At 34.9% G+C, this 19,417-nt stretch overlaps 1 pseudogene; it reads right to left on the reverse strand.

Annotated features, from left to right (window-relative positions):
• Positions 1 to 10,370: 10,370 nt before the first annotated feature.
• Positions 10,371 to 11,442, reverse strand: LOC119511533 (annotated as a pseudogene).
• Between the last annotated feature and the right edge of the window lie 7,975 nt (positions 11,443 to 19,417).

The raw sequence follows: 19,417 nt of genomic DNA on the forward strand, positions 1-19,417 counted from the left end.
ATGATATTTTCACAGGGACTCAATAATGTTGCATTTTATGTGAACTTAAGCAACTATTGTTTCCAATTGTACATATGAACTTGATCAAATAGCTAATCCATTCAATTAATAGAACTCAATGTTAACATAAATGAACATGTGAATACCATGGATGATGGATTAAAGTGAGGAATTGAAATTTCAATTTGTATAGTTTCATTAGTGACCTGTTTTATTTTGTCCTTGTATATCATTTACTTCACTCTAAAGGCGAGATTTTCAATGTTTATCATGCTATTTATACACCCTTTCATGCATATTGTGTCAGAGTTTCTTAAAATAATAATAAGGCAATTATAATAATTGTAATAAAGAAAGAATTCAGGATATGTTGCTTGTTATGTAGAACAAAATATTTATTGTGTTTCTACTTGAAGAAGCTGAATCTCAGTGATATAATTATTGAGCCAAAGTAACAAAGCTGGTGAGTGGCAGATCTAGGATTTGGACTCAGACACCCTAGATACAAAGCCCGAGTGGTAAATACTACATCATCCTGGACATCTGGTTAATTCATCTTCAATAAAATTGGCTTTGCTTCTTATGAGTACGTAAGATAAATTTCTAGTTAGGTTTCAACACTGTTACTATCCTGCATCCTTCAGCCATCTTCCTGTAACCATTCAAAAACACACCCACATGCATTTACATGCATGCACACATACACAAACTTGAAAATAATCATCCCTCCTTGCAGTTTGTCTGACATCAAAAACACAGAGATGAAATTGTGTGGCAGTGAAACACAAATAATAAGAGCAACTCAGGAAAAATAAAAAAGCTAATCCTTTAAATTATAAATTGCTTTACTATCATCAAATAGTTAAAACTATAAAAGGACTTCTTTAATAACATCATTTGTTGTGATTTTTGAAGTTCTTTTGTGAATAGACTGTATAATTTGGAGAAAAAAAGCATAATATTTGATTAAAATACTCAATTCTAGGCATACATATTTGAGAGTATTGATTGTACTTGAAGCCCAGCTATAAAATTCAAAATTCAAATATATTTCTGAAATATTTAGCATATTGCTTTATCTTACTGTGCCAGTTTGAATATATTGTGTCTCCCAAATGCCATTATCTTTGATGTAGTCTTGCATGGGCAGATGTTATCAAGTGTTGATTAGATTGTAATTCTTTGAGTGTTTCTTTGGAATGTGCCCCACCCAGCTGTGGGTGATGACTCTGATTGGATAATTTCCATGGAGATATTACCCCACCCATTCAGGGTGGGTCTAAGTTGATCAGTGGAGCCATTTAAATGAGCTGACATAACAGAGGGAACTCAGTGCAGCTGTGAGTGATGTTTTGAAGAGGAACTAAGGCCAAGAGGGACACTTTGAAGAAAGCAGAGGAGCTGCAGATGAGAGACAGTTTGAGGATGGACATTGAAGGCAGACTCTTGCTCCAGAGAAGCTAAGAAAGGACAAATACCCCAAGTGCAACTAAGAATGACATTTTTGAGGAACTGAAGCCTAGAGAGGAATGTCCTGGGAGAAAGCCATTTTGATACCAGAACTTTGGAGCAGTTGCCAGCCACGTGCCTTCCCAGCTAACAGAGGTTTTCCAGACACCATTGGCCATCCTCCAGTGAAGGTACCTGATTGCTGATGTGTTACCTTGGACACTTTATGGCCTTAAGAGTGTAACTGTGTAATGAAATAAACCCCCTTTTATAAAAGCCAATCCATCTCTGGTGTTTTGCTTTCTGGCAGCTTTAGCAAAGTAGAACACTTACTTTAACTTGAAAATCCAGAAATGTTTATTAAATATTTACTATGTGTAAATTGTAATAGTACTGTTCTGTCAGTAGAGTGTTAAAAAGCATCTTAGGTGAGGTCAAGTTCAAATCTACAAGTTATTAGCTGCCTAGCTTTGTCAGATTACCTCTTTGTGTTCCTGTGGAAATGTTAGTAGTACCATCTCATAGGGTCATTATGGGGAACAAACTAATAAATCCATTTAAATTCCTTACCACAATTATTTCACACTGTAATGAATGTTTCAACTATTGCTATTACTCTTTCTATCAAAAAATAATATTGTTCAATACAAACGTGAGAAAAAGTAGACCCTAATTCACTGAGCTAATAATCTACTGAGAAGATAATATCATTATAAAGGAAAAAAAAAAAAAGCAAACAAAACAGACTGTCTTTGAAATGTAATCAGATGACATGCAGAAATTAGTTATGCAGAATCCATTGGGATGACTTGTGGGTGTGGTATGAGGAAAGAAGATATAATGAGTATAAACTTTATGACAAAGGGAGCAATTGATTGACCATAGTATATTAAGACAAAACAGAATACCTTAAATATAAGTGAATTATCAGACTTGATAATGAAAGCAGAAAAAGACTCAATGTATTTAATTAATATATTAGGGTGAATTTTCTTCAAAGAGGGTAATGAGTATCTTTTTAACTTTATGATCACTGACCCAAGATCTGCATTTGATATTTGCTATTATGTATTTGAAGTAATTTGCAAGAATAAAAAAGCAACACATTTGAAAAGCCAATATAATAAGCAAGTTACAATCACCAGGGTTTATTTTCACTATTCTGGTTCAAGAATCATCTTAGGGAAGGCCATCGGGATTTCATCCAGTTCTCTAAAGTGCCTTTAAATACTTCTCCCAAATCTTCCATTGCTGCTTCTTGTGGAACCCCCAAGCCCATGCATTTAGGGAGCTAGACTTTGTTGCTTGTCACCACATCAAAAAGGAAGAAAGACAAAAGCAAAATATCCAAATGTAGCTGGCATTTTCCTTGAAATCGGTGACAAGATTGTCATTCTCAGTCTAACTACATATTGAATTAGTAAAGCTGTGTACCAAACATGAGTCTTCTCATGTTTTTTTATCTAGGAAAATGAATTTATTATTATTAATTTAGGATAGGTTTTCCCATATGTTGCCATGAGTAGAGAAGACCAGACTATCCCTTCAAATATTGTTTGGATAGCATTAACCAATATGTGAGTACTTAAAAAAAAAATCACCCCCCCCTTTTTTTGGCTTTATTCCTCTTCTTTTCTCTTTTCATCTTTTTTTCTTCTTTGTTTTTTTTTACTTGACTGAATTTATTTAAAGCCATGTCTTTGAATAGCAATAGCATTATTCCTACTTATCTGCTTCTTTTCCAATGAAATGAGACTTTTTCCATGTACATATACACGTTTATAAGCATGATATAAGGTATGACACTGATGCAGAGGGTTAACAGAGTGTTATGGAAAAACTACACATTATGTATATTAATGACTATATATAATAAGAATAATTAGCAGCTGATAAGAGCTCTGGGATGTATTATGTTATGATAATTGTTTAACATTGAGAGTGATGATGATTGCACAACTAAGTGAAGATGATGTAAGAAACTGTTTTTCTTGTCATAGAATATACAGTAAATCAAGTTATGAACCCACTACTTAATAAATCAAGCCCTTGACTTACTCTTGTGAAATTTAGGATTATAAATAGGAGGTTAATACCTCCTATTATGCTTAAGAGATGCCTCTAGGCAACCACTTTTATGCTCACATGTGGCCTTTATCACTGTAAGTCCAATTTGGCAAATACATTTGTTAAACCCCCCCCCCCCTCCATGAGGAGCATGACTCCCAGGGGAATGAATCTCCTTGGCAATGTGGGACATGATTCCCAGAGATGAGCTTAGCCCTGGCAGTGGGGGATTGAAAATGCCTACTTGACCAAAAGAGAGGGAAAAAAGATAACAAGCTAAGGTCACAGTGGCTGAGAGATCCCAAATAGAGTCAAGAGGCTATCCTGGAGGTTTCTATTATGCAAGCTCCAGCTAGACATTCCAACTGGTCACAGCATGCCATGCCCTTACTAAAAGTGGTCCCCAAACACCTAGGACCCTATCTGAGATCCTATAAAAGATGCTCTCACTACATTTTATCTTTCAGAAACTTAAATCCACTGGAGTATTCCTATACCAGACAAGTCTGAGAACCCAGAGGCAGCAGTCTCTTTAAGATCAACTATCAGATATAGGACCCTTCGCCATGCTGTTGACACCCCTTTTTAATATGAATTATTTAGTGTGCTCACTGCCTAGACACCCCTGAAGATGGAGAAAGAGATTAAGTGATAGGAAGGGGTAGCAACAAACAAAATAAGATTGAAAAAAGGTCTATGAATACTGAAACTTTATATAATTATATATATTTGGATGCTGGGCTGATGCAATGTCTGGAAGGAGGCAAATGACATGGTGGAATTGCAGCCTATAGCATCCCTTGGGATTTGCTCTGTAGCTGCTCCATGAATTGTGCTTTGAAGGTCTTTACCTTTCAGTATATGTATGTATGTTATATTTTACAATAATGGAAATGACTGAAGTTGTGGGACTGTGAGCCTTGAAGTTTTTTGGCATTTTCTCTCTAACTACTTATGGAACTGTACATTGAAAGTTGTCACATGCCAGTTTGAGTGTATTATGTCCCCCAAAATGCCATTATCTTTGATGTAATCTTGTGTGGGAAGAGGTATCAGTGTTGATTAGATTGTAATTCTTTGAGTATTTCCATGGAGATTTGTCCCATCCAACTATGGATGATGACTATGGATAATTTCCATAGAAGTATTACCCTATGCCTTCAGGGTGGGTCTAAATTTAATCACAGAAGCCATATAAAGGAGATGACAACAGCAGGAAATCAGTGCAGATGACAGTGACATTTTGAAGAGGAGCTACAGCTAAGAGGAACCTTTGAAGAAAGCACAGGAGATGCAGATGAGAGACATTTTGAAGACAGCCATTGAAAGAAGACTCTTGCTCTGGAGAAGCTAAGGGAGGACAAATACCCCAAGAGCAACTGAGAGTGACATTTTGAAGAGGAGCTGTGGCCTAGAGAGGAACATCCTGGGAAAAAATCATTTTAAAACCAGACCTTGTAGCAGATGCCAGCTGCAAGCCTTCCCAGCTAACAGAGGTTTTCCAGATGCCATTGGCCATCCTCCAGTGAAGGTACCTGATTGTTGATGTGTTACCTTGGACATTTTATGGCCTTAAGACTGTAACTGTGTAACCAAATAAACCTCCTTTATAAAAGCCAACACATTTCTGGTGTTTTGCTTTCTGGCAGCATTAGCAAACTAGAACATCACTGTTATGTATATATTGTTAAAGTTCACAATTTACAAAATGGAAATAAAAACAGAAAAACCACCACAACAACAAAAGTTGGTTTTATGAAAGGATTCATAAAAGTCAGAAGACTTTAGCTTGATCAATCAAAAGAAAAGAGAGAAAAATACAAATAACAAATATTATGTATTGCTATTAGTAAATCATCTAAAAAATATGATACAATTCTAATTGTAGATATTTATTGGCAATACTATTAATTTGCCTATCACCAAAGTATCATCAATAAAAGTAGGCATTCATACCTGGTCTTAGCAGGGAAAATGAGTTAAATGAGCATATTCTCATACATCTAACATGTCTGCTATTCCTTTCAATCAATTTTGAAGCACAGATGAGACAATTAATTTCAAAAAGGGATAAATAATTTACCCTTGGTATTAAAGTAAAATTGTTTATGCATTTTAGGGGTAGGAATCAAACACTCTTCAGAATAGCATGCTCTCTGATGGTAAAGGTTTTCCTCTGATTCTGCATCAAGAAACATAAGCCAACCCATTTCACACATGCAGATCAAACTCTACATAAACATGCAGGCACACATATACATAGACATATTTCTTTATTTAAAAAATTGCCATATTTCCTGGAAAAACAGTGCTTTAAACCAAGTCAAACCTATGAATAATGATCTAGTCAGAGCTAATATCCTTTGTAATTAAATTGAAATATTAAAAGAGGAGATCTTGGCACTAAATGCAAACATTAATGCTTATGTGGCTTGTTCTGGATCTCTCCCTGCTGTGTAGCAGGGATAACTATCAGGGAAGTGCTGTGTGGAAGTAATATAAATATTCTGTTGAAAATTCTGGAGAAATTGGAACAAAGGCACAAAGCAAGGTTGGTTTATGTCCTTGATAAGATGTGAGGGTCAGGACCAATTAGGAAAGACACATTTCTTTTACGTAGAAAATAAATAGCTAAAAAAGATATCATAGGAGTCTGAAGGTCTGCAGGATTCATTTCTTCCCAGATTTACACTTGGGGATATCTGTTAAAGTTTTGGGGTGCTCAGACATTACTTTTTCATTATTAAGCCTTATTCTGGAAAACCTCTGTTAGCTGGGAAGACATGTGGCTGGCATCTGCTTGCTCCTGGGTTGTGTTTCAAAGTGGCATTCTCCAAAATGTCAGCTTTCAATGGCCATCTTCAAAATGTGTCTCTCAGCAGCAGCACTAAAATGTCACCCCTAGCTGCTCACCAAAATGTCACTCTTAGCTGCTCTGAGATCCTTCTGATTGTGAGCTCTTTTATGACTCCAGTGATTAGATCAAAGACCTATCATGAATGGGTGGAGGCCATATCTCCATGGGAATAATCCAATCAAACTTGTCACTCATGGTTGATTGAGTCATGTCTCCATTGGAACACTCAAAACATTCCAATCTAATCAATGCTAATATGTCTGCCCCACAAGTTTGCATCAAAGAAAATGGCATTTTGGGGCACATAATACATCCAAACTGGCACAATTATAATTTATGTAGCTATATATGATCCATCTTTAATGAAATTTCATATTCAACACAGCTGATAGGCCTGTTTTTCAACAAAATACTCCTTAGGAAAATAGCATATTAGCCAAGTTAAAGAGAACTATGAATATATAGTAGTCAGAGCTAATTTTCTATGGAAGGGACAGAATGATTTTCCTTATATTCCACAGATTTCCATGGCTCCAAGGGAAAATAAATTATGTTTGACCCCAGGATGTGAAATATGCAAAAAAGATGTTACTGGTACAAAGATAATGAAAAGAAAAGTATCTCAACAGGGAGTAGTGTCTAGAGAAATGGGAAAAAAGATATAGAGCTGGAAATGCATTAAGTGATTTATAAGATGTGGGGTAAGTGTTATATGGAACAGTATTAATACTTTGATGCAGAAAATACATAACTTGAAGAATAATAGAAGGGGGAAGATAATCTGCAGGATTTCATTTCCTCCCTAAGACAAAATATGCTAAAGTTTCTGGCCTTTCAAATGTCATTTATTTTGTTATTCATATATGATTGTGAATGACAAGGGGATTTGACACATATGTGAGAAAGGTGTATGCAGTCAAATAAAAACGGAGATAGTATAATTTATTAAATACAGTGAGATTTTATTTAGATCTTATTTTGTCTGAGGCAGATTTTTGTGGAAAAAGGATACACAAATAAAAAGGAAAGACAGCAAGTTACATTCTGGCACAGTCAAATTAGGAAAACATACTTCATAAAAAAGAAATGCCTGTTATGTGAAGAATAAAATTCCATATGATTAACAATATAATCACAGGGGAAAATGAAAGTAAAAGCTTACCTAATTACCTGGTTTTAATTTTATTGCTCTTAACTAAAGTTAATGTGCTTCACAGAAAATGCATTTTTTAAATTGAAGATAGATGGCAACTCCAAAACAAGCAAGTCTATCAGTGCAATTTTTCCAACAGCATTCACCCACTTACTGCCTGTGTTACATTTTGGTAATCCTTACAATTTTTCAAATGTTTTCATTTTTATTATATTTGTTATGCTGATTTTTGATCTGTGATATTTGGTATTACCCTGTAATTGTTTTGGAGCACCATAAATTTGCAACCATATAAGATGGTGAACTTGCTTGATAATAGCGCTATGTGTTCTCTAACTGGTTCACTGACTGCATCCCCATCTCTATCCATCTCTTCAGGCCTCCTTATTCCCTAAAAGGAAATATTAAGATTAATTCAATGAATAGACTTAAAAAGCCTTCTAAGTTGTAAAGAGAAAGGAAGAGTTGCACATTTCTCAATTGAAAACAAAAGCTAGAAATGATTAAATTTAGTGAGAAAAGCATGTCAAATGCCAAGATTGACTGAAAGCCAGGTTTCTTCAGTCAAACCATTAGGCAATTTTGAATGAAAATAACAAGGTCTGAAAGAAAATAGAAAGTACTATTCTGGTGAACACATGAATGATAAGAAATTCAAACAGCCTTATTTCTGATATGGAGAAAGTTTTCATGATCTGGATTGAAGATCAAAGCAGCCACAACATTCCCTTAAACCAAAGCATATTCCACATCAAAGGCCTAATTCTCTTCAATTCTATGAAGGCTGCAAGAGGTGAAGAAGTTGCAGAAAAGAAGTTTGAAGGTAGCAGAGGTTGCTTTATAGCTTAAGAAAAGAAGTCATATCTATTACACAAAATTGCAGGGTGCAGCAGCAAGTCATTATGCAGAAGCTGCACCAAGTTAACCAGAAGACCAAGCTAAGATAATTGATGAAAGTGGCTATATAAACAACAGAGTTTGAAAATAGATGAAACAACCTTAAACCAGAAGATGCCCTCAAGGACTTTCATAGCTAGGGAGGGGAATCCAATGTCTGGCTCCAAAACTACAAAGACAGGTTGACCCACTTTGTTAGTGGCTAATGAAGCTGGTGACTTTTAGATGAAGCAATGCTCATTTACACTCTGAAAATCCTTGGCCTTTAAGAATTATGCTGATTATATTCTGTGGTCTATCAATGGGACAACAAATCCTGGCTGACAGGATATCTGTATGCAATATGGCTTACTGAATATTTCAAGCCCACTGTTGAAACCAACTACAAAGAAAAAGAGGCTCCTTTTAAACTCACTGACAATATACCTGGTCACCCATTAGCTCTGATGGAGGTGTACAATGAGATTAGAGTTTTTTTCATGCATGCTACTACATCTTTTCTGCAACAAATGGATAAGGAGTAATTTCAACTTTCAAGTCTTATTATTTAAGAAATACATTTCCTAGCACTATAGCTACCACAGATAGACATTCCTCTGATAGATTTGGGCAAAGTAAATTGAAAACCTTCTGAAAAGCCTTCACCATTCTAGATGCCACCAGGAACATTCATGATTCATGGGAGGAGGTCAATGTAACAACACAGCATTTGGAAAAAGTTGATTTGATCACATATGGTTGACTTTGAGGGATTCATGAAATAGCAGAAGTAGTCACTTCAGTTGGGGTGGAAAGAGCAAGAGAACTAGATTTAGAAATGGAACCTGAAAATGTGAATGAGTTGCTGCAATCTCATGATAAATCTTTAAGGGATGAGTAGTTGCATGATCTGGATGAGGAAAGAAAGTGGTTTCTTGAGATGGAATCTACTCCTAGTGAAGATGCTGTGAACATCATGAAATTACAACAAAGGATTAAGACTACATAAACTTATATGATAAAACAGCAGCAGGGTTTCAGAGGATTGACTTCAAAATTGAGAGAAATTCTACAGTGGCTGAAATGCTATCAAAGGGCATCACAGAATTCCTTTGAGGAAAAATAGTCAATTGATGCAGCAAAATTCATTGTTATATTATTTTAAGAATTTTGCACAGCTACACAAACTTCAGAAACCATACCCTGATCATTCAGTGCTCATCATCCTTGAGGTAAGACCCAACAAAAGCAAAAAGATCAGTACTTGCTGAAGTATTTTTAATTGAGGTATGTACTTTTTTTAGATAGTATACTCTAAACATAATTTTTATATGCAGAATAATGTATGGTACACTAAGTAAAGAGACAGCAGAAAAAGAAAAATATCTAGAGGTGAGAGAGTTTGGAGAATGCAGAGGGATACAGTATAGCTAGTTTAAATCATCTGAGCAAAGGAAAGAAAAAAAGAAAAAAAAAGATAGGGGAATAGAAAAGACATCTTAAATCTATTGTCATACACCACACTAAAACTTCATGTGTGCTAGTCAATATAATCTTTCAATCTCTTTTGGAAACATAATGTTAGCCCAATTTCAAAGATATTTCAAAAATGAGGGTAACAAAAACAGAGAAAATTGCCAAGACCCGTAGGCCAAAATTGGCTAGGTCAGTGCTTGATGCAGGTATATTGGACCTAAAAACCTATTATTTTTGTCCATTATCATAAGTTTCTCCAGTGAAGTAATTTCTAAAATTAGCAAACTGGACATGAGCCAAATTGGTGATATTTCTAGTTAACAAGGGAGAAGGTTGGATTTTATTCATAGGAAAATAGTCTTGTAAATTTTTGAAGGGGACTGATAAGATTAATGTTGAATTTTAGAGAGATATTGCTTACATTCTTCAACTACAAGAGGACACATCCAGGTCAATTTGGACCCAATAAAGAGCATGTTGCTATATGAATAAGAGTAATTTGTATTTTGGGCTTTTATAATGTCAGAAGTCATTCAGTCCAATTCCCAAAGAAAGCTTAACTTCATTCTTCACTGACCTTAGTAATAACTACACTAGGGATATAGGATGGGAATCACAATGAATATCACTTTGTTAACTCTAATTCTAAATGTGCCATTTGAGACCATACCTTTTTCATGGCAATTTTTATCTCCATATTTCTCAGTGTATAGATGAAAGGATTCAGCATGGGGATAATAACAGTGTAAAACACAGAGATTTCCTTGTCTTTGATCTCACTTTCAGCAGGACTAGCATATATATAGAGACAAGGCACAAAAAACAAAGCTACAACCATTATGTGAGAGCTACAAGTTGAGAGAGCTTTGCGTCGTGCTGCAGGGGTGTGTGTCCTAAGACTGTACAGTATGAGTATGTAAGAAGTCATCAGGACAGGAAAAATTAAGGCTCCTGACAACCCTGAATTGGCAATAACTAAGATACTAGCAACATGAATATCTCTGCAGACCAGTTTCAGAAGAGGCTTCACATCACACATGTAATGATTGATCTGATTAGGGCCACAGAAAGGTAAACTGAGGACCATGAGCAGTAGAGCAATTGAGTGCCAGAAACCCACACCCCAGGCCATGACAATCAGCATGTTGCACCTCTTCTGGTTCATGATGACCATGTAGTGCAGGGGCTTGACAATGGCAACCTAGCGGTCAAAAGCCATAGACACCAGGATTAATATTTCCACAGCTGCCAACAAGTGGAAGGTGAAGAGTTGGGTTAAACAGTTGTTATAGGAAATGATCTTTCTTTCTGAGGCTAAGTCTCTGATTAGCTGGGGAACTACAACAGTGGTGAAGGAGATATCCATGAAGGAGAGGTGGCAGAGAAAGTAGTACATTGGTTGTTCAATTAGATGACTGCAGGTGATTGTGAGTAAGATGATGAAGTTCCCCATTAAGACTGCCAAGTAACAGAGCAGGAACAAGAAACAGAAGAATAGCTCCATTTGCTTATTCTCCCACAGCCCCAAGAAGACAAATTCAGTGACATTGTTCTGATTTTCCATAAGGTTAATGTGAGTCCAGAGTACACACTAGAAACTTAATTTATCTGAAATAATACAGAACATAGCATTAAACATTAAGCAGCATTATTAATATTGATGTGTGATTTATAAGTTGAAAAATGATGCAGATTATATAGTATTTTTTACATGGCATAATCATTAAAAATCTTTTTGGATTATGGCATTTTTATCATGTCAAATGATACTTAAGGAGTATCATTTAATGCTAGTATTTTATAATTATTTTACATGTATTAAATCCCATAACCACCCATGAATAAGATTTACTATTCTTATACTCATTTTACATATGGAGCATTAGAGGCATATGAGGGTTCAATCATTACATGAAATCATTAAGTTATACAGTGGCAGATGTAAGATTTGAACCTGTATTGGGTGTCAGATTCCATTCTCTTCACATCTATGCTGTGTTCTTCACAGGCCAAAGGGACCCAGCTGTTTTCTGTATCTGTAAAATAAATGGGGATTTTCTCCAATCTGCAACTTAATACATTTAACTATAAGCAACCCTCTCACCTTCTCTTTGCTACATATAACTTATCTGTATTCTCCAAATCACCTGAGAATTCTACATAGCCACTGAAATGAAATATTTATTCTTGATATTTAAAAAAGAACACCAAGGCTCTTAATCATATCTGAGAAAAAACCTGAATTATTTGCTGAAAATTTCAGTTTCTCTACATCTTTTGTTTGATTGAGTTTCAGGATCTTAACTGGGAATCAACACCAGCAATTGCTAGGTCTCTGAATATAGAAACATGGAATATTATTAAATAAAAGCCTTAACTTTCACTTAATTATGTTAAAGTTGCAATTTTGAGGCTGCTGTTAGAAACACATGAGAAAGATATTACCTGTTGCCATGTTGAATGAATTAATGAAATGAAAGAATACCTGATTATTTGCACATACAATTAGAAGACTGCAGACATTCAGAAAGATCTGAGGTTTCTTTTTCATCTAACATGTGGAACCAATGATACTGGGTCATTTATCTTCTGCTAAGAAAAAATGAATGAAGACTATGTAAAGAGCATACTGTAATAAGTGCTTAAGATTCTAACTTAAATGAAGTCCTCAGAGAAGTCTGCCTGAAAATGTTTTACTGAGGACAAACAGTTGTGTAATAAAATGGGATTCCATCATTGTTATAAAATAATTGGTCTGCCTGTTGTTTTTCTCATGTTAGAAACATAAGTATAAGGAAAAACCCATGGATATTGGTATAAGTTTATTCTGGGCCCAAAATGTATCTTAAAGCACATCTTCATAAATTGAGACTATCCCAGACTGTGCTCTGTGTGTGTCAACTAGTCTGGTGAGTTTAAGGACATAAGGTGTCTAGGAATAAATATGCATTAAAACTATAGAAAATATTCTAGAAAAACTGGAGAACTAAAACCATAGAAAACCAAATTCTTACTTTAGAATACTTCCCTAATATTGATGTCGGCATCAGGATCTCTTAACATTTGAGTCCAGTCATGCTGTGACAAAAATAATACCACATCAGTTGGGAAATCACACACTAATGTAAGAAAAGAGCCTTAAATTCTCACTCAGAGAATAGTTACTGGGAATCCTCTTAAAAGTAAAATCATGCTGAAATATTTCCTGGAAACATCCTCATATCATTTCAATTTTGGTCTCTTTCTAAAGCTTATAATCTCCCTGAACTATATGCAAATCCTCACCCTCCTGTCTTCCTTCCCCCCTCCCCTCTGTCATACACACACACATGAACCTGTAGACAGACACATGCAAATATATGCAGGTTTGGAGACAATTTTAAGTACATACATTTCCTCTCACTTAAAGTTTCTTTTCAAAAATTCCCTCTTTTCTCACAAATTAAATCCCTAGAGAAAGATCTTGGTAGGAATTGTTGCAAACATATGTCAAATACATTTTGAAAGAAGAAAAAAGAATCACATCAAAGAAGTAAAATTAAGAAGAAAATGGAGAAAACTGAAAAAGGAAAAAAAAAACATTGAGAAAGGTTAATTATGAATAAGTTCATGAGAGGATATGGATAATATGGGATTCCAAAATTGGCAAATGTATCTGCATTTTCAGATGCTTTAACAATTTATCACATCTATTATAAAGAAAAGACTGTGAAACTTAAAGTCTAGGGCTTTTAGGGCTTAATTTCAGTATTAATTTAGAGTAAAAATTTTAAATAACACAAATTAAGCAATAATATATTCTAGGCACTTTACTATATGTTTTACATATGTCCACTAATTTCTCTTCATTATGACCTGGTGAGGGTTTATTACCACCACAATCATTTATATATATATTTATATATATATTTGCATCACATATATATACACACACATATATACATATACATGTATATATATGTATATATAATATGTTTACATTATAATATAGTATATTTACATTATTATTATAATATATTTACAATATCGGTGTATAGATTGATATAGTAAAACCAAATCCAAATGTTATGCAATTCCTAAGGGATTGTCTCTATTTGTGCCTTGTCAAATGATTCTAAAGATCAAACAGTTTTTTGCTATGCTAAAATATCTTCTCTCAAATACAAATACAGGCTAAACACCTTAGTATGTTCCCAAATTACCGTCCATATTTTCTGAATGATCTTTCCTGAAAATAGCCAACAGGAATATGTTCCAAATGTGTATTAGCTTACAAATTTGAAAATAAGGTCCAATTTTATATAAAAGAGGTTTTGAAATTCCAATTACTTTATCCCAAACCTTTTTTCTTTTAATTGATGGTTACTAACCATAATGTTCACTTCTTGTGCAACACCTTACTCTCTTTGGAACATCAAGATGGTCCTCCAGACTGGTCCTTTTATGTTTCTTGACTGTGCTACAAAAGCTGCAAATTGATTTGGAAAGCTTCTGACTCTTACATGAATCTTCCATCAGGAATAATATTTTTGGAAAGCATGGCTGGGAACACCTTGAATTAAAAGGCACAAGAGGCACCAGAGGGAAAAACACCCAGGGGCGTTTTTCAGCAACCAATGTGTATGCATTTATAATTATAGAAGCAAACACAATACTATTATAGTGGTCAATAAACTGGTTTATGGCTTTTACACCTGGCATTGATTTCTTCAGGGACATAATATGACAGGTTTAGAAATACTGTCATTTTATGGCACTGATGAAATATTATGGATATTTGTTTTTCCATCACTCCTCTATCCTAGGCTAATGTCTTCAATGACTATATTCACTGACATTTACCATGGTATGCTATACGTACTTAATAAATGTTGAATTCTTCTTTATCATCCAACTGGATCAATGTGCTAAGAGTGTATCAAAAGTACATTAAGATAAAAAAAAAAGAACATTAAGTTTTTCCTTTTCAGCACAGAATTGTTGCCATTATGATGGAGATTGGAAGACATTTCTAAAAATTTATTAGAGCCATTTGAAACCTTTAAGCCATGTACACTGCTTTGATTACTAGGTATCAGCAAGTATTAGGGTAATAGGATTACGAATATCCACAATGCATAATCAATTATTTATATTAGTTTTTGGATATTTTGTATTTGCTTGTCTATTTCTTTTTCCTGCTGGCTTATGGAAGAAGGACGGTGTCAGCAGAATACCAAGGGAATAGAGTTGAATTAATCTGAGCCTTTAATTGAGAGTACACTATTCACATAGGTACATGGAAGATTCCTCATGTTTCATTTTATTTTATAAGATTTTTTTCCTTTTTTTCATGCATTTCTACTCCTCCTCACCTGACAACAACCATACTAGATTTATTAGTCAGGGTTCTCCAGAAAAACAGAAATGACAGGAGGTAGATATAGATATAGACATAGATAAATAAAATACATATGCATGTGTGGGTGTAAGTGTGTAGAATAGATGTGTGTGTGTGTAAATATATATATGTTTTTGTGTAAATAAAAATACAGATATTTTGACATTTATTATAGGAATTGTTTTCCATGAACTTCGAGATTGGCAAATCCAAATTTCAAGGGTTAGGCCACAAGTTAGGAAATCTGATGAAAATTTTGATGAATTCCCCAGTAGAAGCTGGCTGAAGTAGAGACAGAAATTCTTTGGTAGAGACAGAAATTATTCTTTATGACTGCTGAATTCATAAGTTCTCTTTTAAAGCTTTCAACTGATTGGATGAGACTTCTCTCCTTACTGAAGGCAATCTCCTTTGTCGATTATATAGGTAGTTGGTCATAGATGTGATCAAGTTTCTAATGATTAAAATCCACAAAATAACCTCACAGTCAAAAATTAGGTCAGTGCTTGTTTGATTGAATAACTAGAGGCCATCATCTCACTAAGTTGGCACATTAAAAAAAGTTAACCATCACATTCTATTTTGCACATCAGTTTTCAACACTGGTTGGACCCCGGATACTGCATATTCTTGTGGTATTCTTGCTGTTGTCCACATCTTTGAAAATTAATCTCTTATTTTATACTTTCATTCAATCATGACATTTGACTCTGTGCTATATTTGCTCAAAGACCTGGACTGATTAAGCATTTAATAAAATTACCCAAATATATATGAAGCCATATAAGATAAACATACCTGAAAAAACAAATAAGTGCAACTTCACAGTAGAAAATTTGAACTCATTTATCAATTATTGATAAATAAAGCAGGCAGAAGTAAGAAATAAAAGATAAAACAACCCAATTAAAAAGCATATATAGGTGTATTGTGACATCTGTATGATTATACATTCAACCATTAAATAGCACATATTCCCAAACACAGAAATAGCATATAATTAAACACTTAGAGGATTAAAAAATCCTCAACAAATTTTAAGAAGAGGCATTATACAGAACTATGAATTGAAGGTAGCAGTTAATAAATTTTTTATTTATATTTGGAAATTATAAAGATGACATGCTAAATGTCTTTTTAAAGAAATAAAAAAAATTAGAAAATTTTGTAAATACCTATAATTGAATGAAAATTAACAGGTTTCAATTCTGACATGTAAAGAGCTTGGCTAATTGTTACTCCTATGGTCTCAACAGGAAAAATGCTGAAAAACTGAATATCAACAAATCTTACATCCTTTGGAGAATTGAGGTTTCAGGGAAAACTACTTCCTCTGAAAGTGAAGATATAGGCAGATATGAAGAAACACTTTTTACCTGGAGTAGAAACCACAGTGGCTGGAGTCAGCCTTGAGAAGGAAAGCCAAAGAGTAATTGACAAATTGTGGGAGTTCAAACAAGGACTACAGTGAGAGAGAAAATTTCCAGGAAGCCAAGCTTTAGGGCACCACACACTTACTTGATTCTTACCTCCGTAGAGGAGACCCATCTGATTCCCACTCTGAATTTCAGAGAAAAAATTTCCCTTGTGTTTGAAGCAGTGGAGGGGAACAGTGACCATTCTGAAATAAAACCAGAGGAGTCTGTTTTCATTAACAAATTCCTACCTTACTTTACCACAGCCTAAGCAAAGTGGGTTTCTCTAGAGCCTCAACTACTTGGGGGAAGGAAAATACCAAACTGCAGCAACTTCTAATCTTCCTATCCAATCTAGGTGATGCTATTTTTTAAATAAGTGAGCATAGAAGGTTTTCATGATGTTCCACCTCTTCACCAACTCTTTCTATGGTAAATCTTTAATCTTGGCCATTCAAGTGGCAAGAAGTGCTATCATTTGCATTGCATAATGACTAATGCTGTCTAGCATTTTTTCTTGAATTATTTGGAAAGTTTGTATTTTCCTCAGTATCTGATCAAAAGACTTGTTCTTTTTTTTTCATTTTTATTGAGATTGTTCAGATACCATACAATTATCCAAAGATCCAAAGTGTATAATCACTTGCCCCCGGGTACCTTCATACAGCTGTGCATCCATCACACTTAATTTTTATTCCATTTTTAGAAACTTTTCATTACTCCAGACAAGAAATAAAGTGAGAAATGAAAAAAGAAAAAAAAAGAAAAGGAAACTCTAAACCTCCCCTATCCCTAACCAACCCCCCTCAATTGTTGACTCCTAGTATTGATATAGTACGTTTGTTACTGTTTATGAAAAAGAAATACTACTAACTGTAGTATATAGTTTGTAATAGGTATATAGTTCTTCCCTATATGCCCCTCTATTATTAACGTCTAATTGTATTGTCATACATTTGTTCTGGTTCATGAAGTGATTTCTAGTATTTGTACAGTTGATCATGGACATTGCCCACCATAGGATTCAGTTTTATACATTTCCATCTTTTGACCTCCAACTTTCCTTCTGGTGACATATATGACTCTGAACTTCCCCTTTCCACCTTATTCACACACCATTTGGCACTGTTAGTTATTCTCACATCTTGCTACCAACACCCCTGTTCATTTCCAAACATTTAAGTTCATCCTAATTGAACATTCTGCTCATACTAAGCAAGAGCCTCTACATTTCTTCCACAAGGCAGGAGGGAGAGTCAAAGAAGGTAGAGAGGCAAAAGAAAGAGGAAACAAAAAAATGACAGCTAGGAAGCAGCAAAAGGAAAAATAACCTTAAATCAAAGTAGAATAAAGAATCAGACAATACCACCAATGTTAAGTGTCTAACATGCCTCCCCTATCCCCCCCTTTTATCTGCATTCACCTTGGTATATCACCTTTGTTACATTAAAGGAAGCATAATACAATGATTCTATTAGTTATGCTGATTGCATCCCTCCCCCAATGCCTCCCCATTTTTAACACCTTGCAAGGTTGACATTTGCTTGCTCTCCCTCGTAAAAGAACATATTTGTACATTTTATCACAATTGTTGAATACTCTAGATTTCACCAAGTTACACAGTCCCAGTCTTTATCTTTCCTCCTTTCTTGTGGTGTCTCACATGCTCCCCACCTTCCTCTCTCAACCGTATTCATAGTTACCTTTGTTCAGTGTACTTACATTGTTGTGCTACCATCTCCCAAAATTGTGTTCCAAACCATGCACCCCTGTCTTCTATCACCCTGTAGTGCTCCCTTTAGTATTTCCTGCAGGGCAGGCATCTTGTTCACAAAGTCTCTCATTGTCTGTTTGCCGGAAAATATTTTGAGCTCTCCCTCATATTTGAAGGACAGCTTTGCTGGATACAGGATTCTTGGTTGGTGGTTTTTCTCTTTCAGTATCTTAAATATATCACACCACTTTCTTCTTGCCTCCATGGTTTCTGCTGAGAGATCCACACATAGTCTTATTAAGCTTCCTTTGTATGTAATGGATTGCTTTTCTCTTGCTGCTTTCAGGATTCTCTCTTTGTCTTTGACATTTGATAATCTGATTATTAAGTGTCTTGGCGTAGGCCTATTCAGATCTCTTCTGTCTGGAGTACGCTGCGCTTCTTGGATCTGTAATTTTATGTCTTTCATAAGAGATGGGAAATTTTCATTAATTATTTCCTCTATTATTGCTTCTGCCCCCTTTCCCTTCTCTTCTCCTTCTGGGACACCAATGATACGTACATTATTGTACTTTGTTTCATCCTTGTGTTCCCGGAGACGTTGCTCATATTTTTTCATTCTTTTCTCCATCTGCTCCTTTGTGTGTAGGCTTTCAGGTGTTTTGTTCTCCAGTTCCGGAGTGTTTTCTTCTGCCTCTTGAGATCTGCTGTTGTCTATTTCCATTGTGTCTTTCATCTCTTGTGTTGTGCCTTTCATTTCCATAGATTCTACTAGTAGGTTTTTTGAACTTTTGATTTCTGCCGTATACATGTCCAGTGCTTCTTTTACAGCCTCTATCTCTTTTACAATAGCTTCTCTAAACTTTTTGAATTGATTTAGCATTAGTTGTTTAAATTCCTGTATCTCAGTTGAAGTGTACATTTGTTCCTTTGACTGGGCCATAACTTTGTTTTTCTTAGTGTAGGTTGTACTTTTCTGTTGTCTAGGCATGGTTTCCTTGGTTATCCAAATCAGGTTTTCCCAGACCAG

Source organism: Choloepus didactylus, chromosome 16 (genome assembly GCF_015220235.1).
Source record: "Choloepus didactylus isolate mChoDid1 chromosome 16, mChoDid1.pri, whole genome shotgun sequence".
Classification (NCBI taxonomy): domain Eukaryota; kingdom Metazoa; phylum Chordata; class Mammalia; order Pilosa; family Megalonychidae; genus Choloepus; species Choloepus didactylus.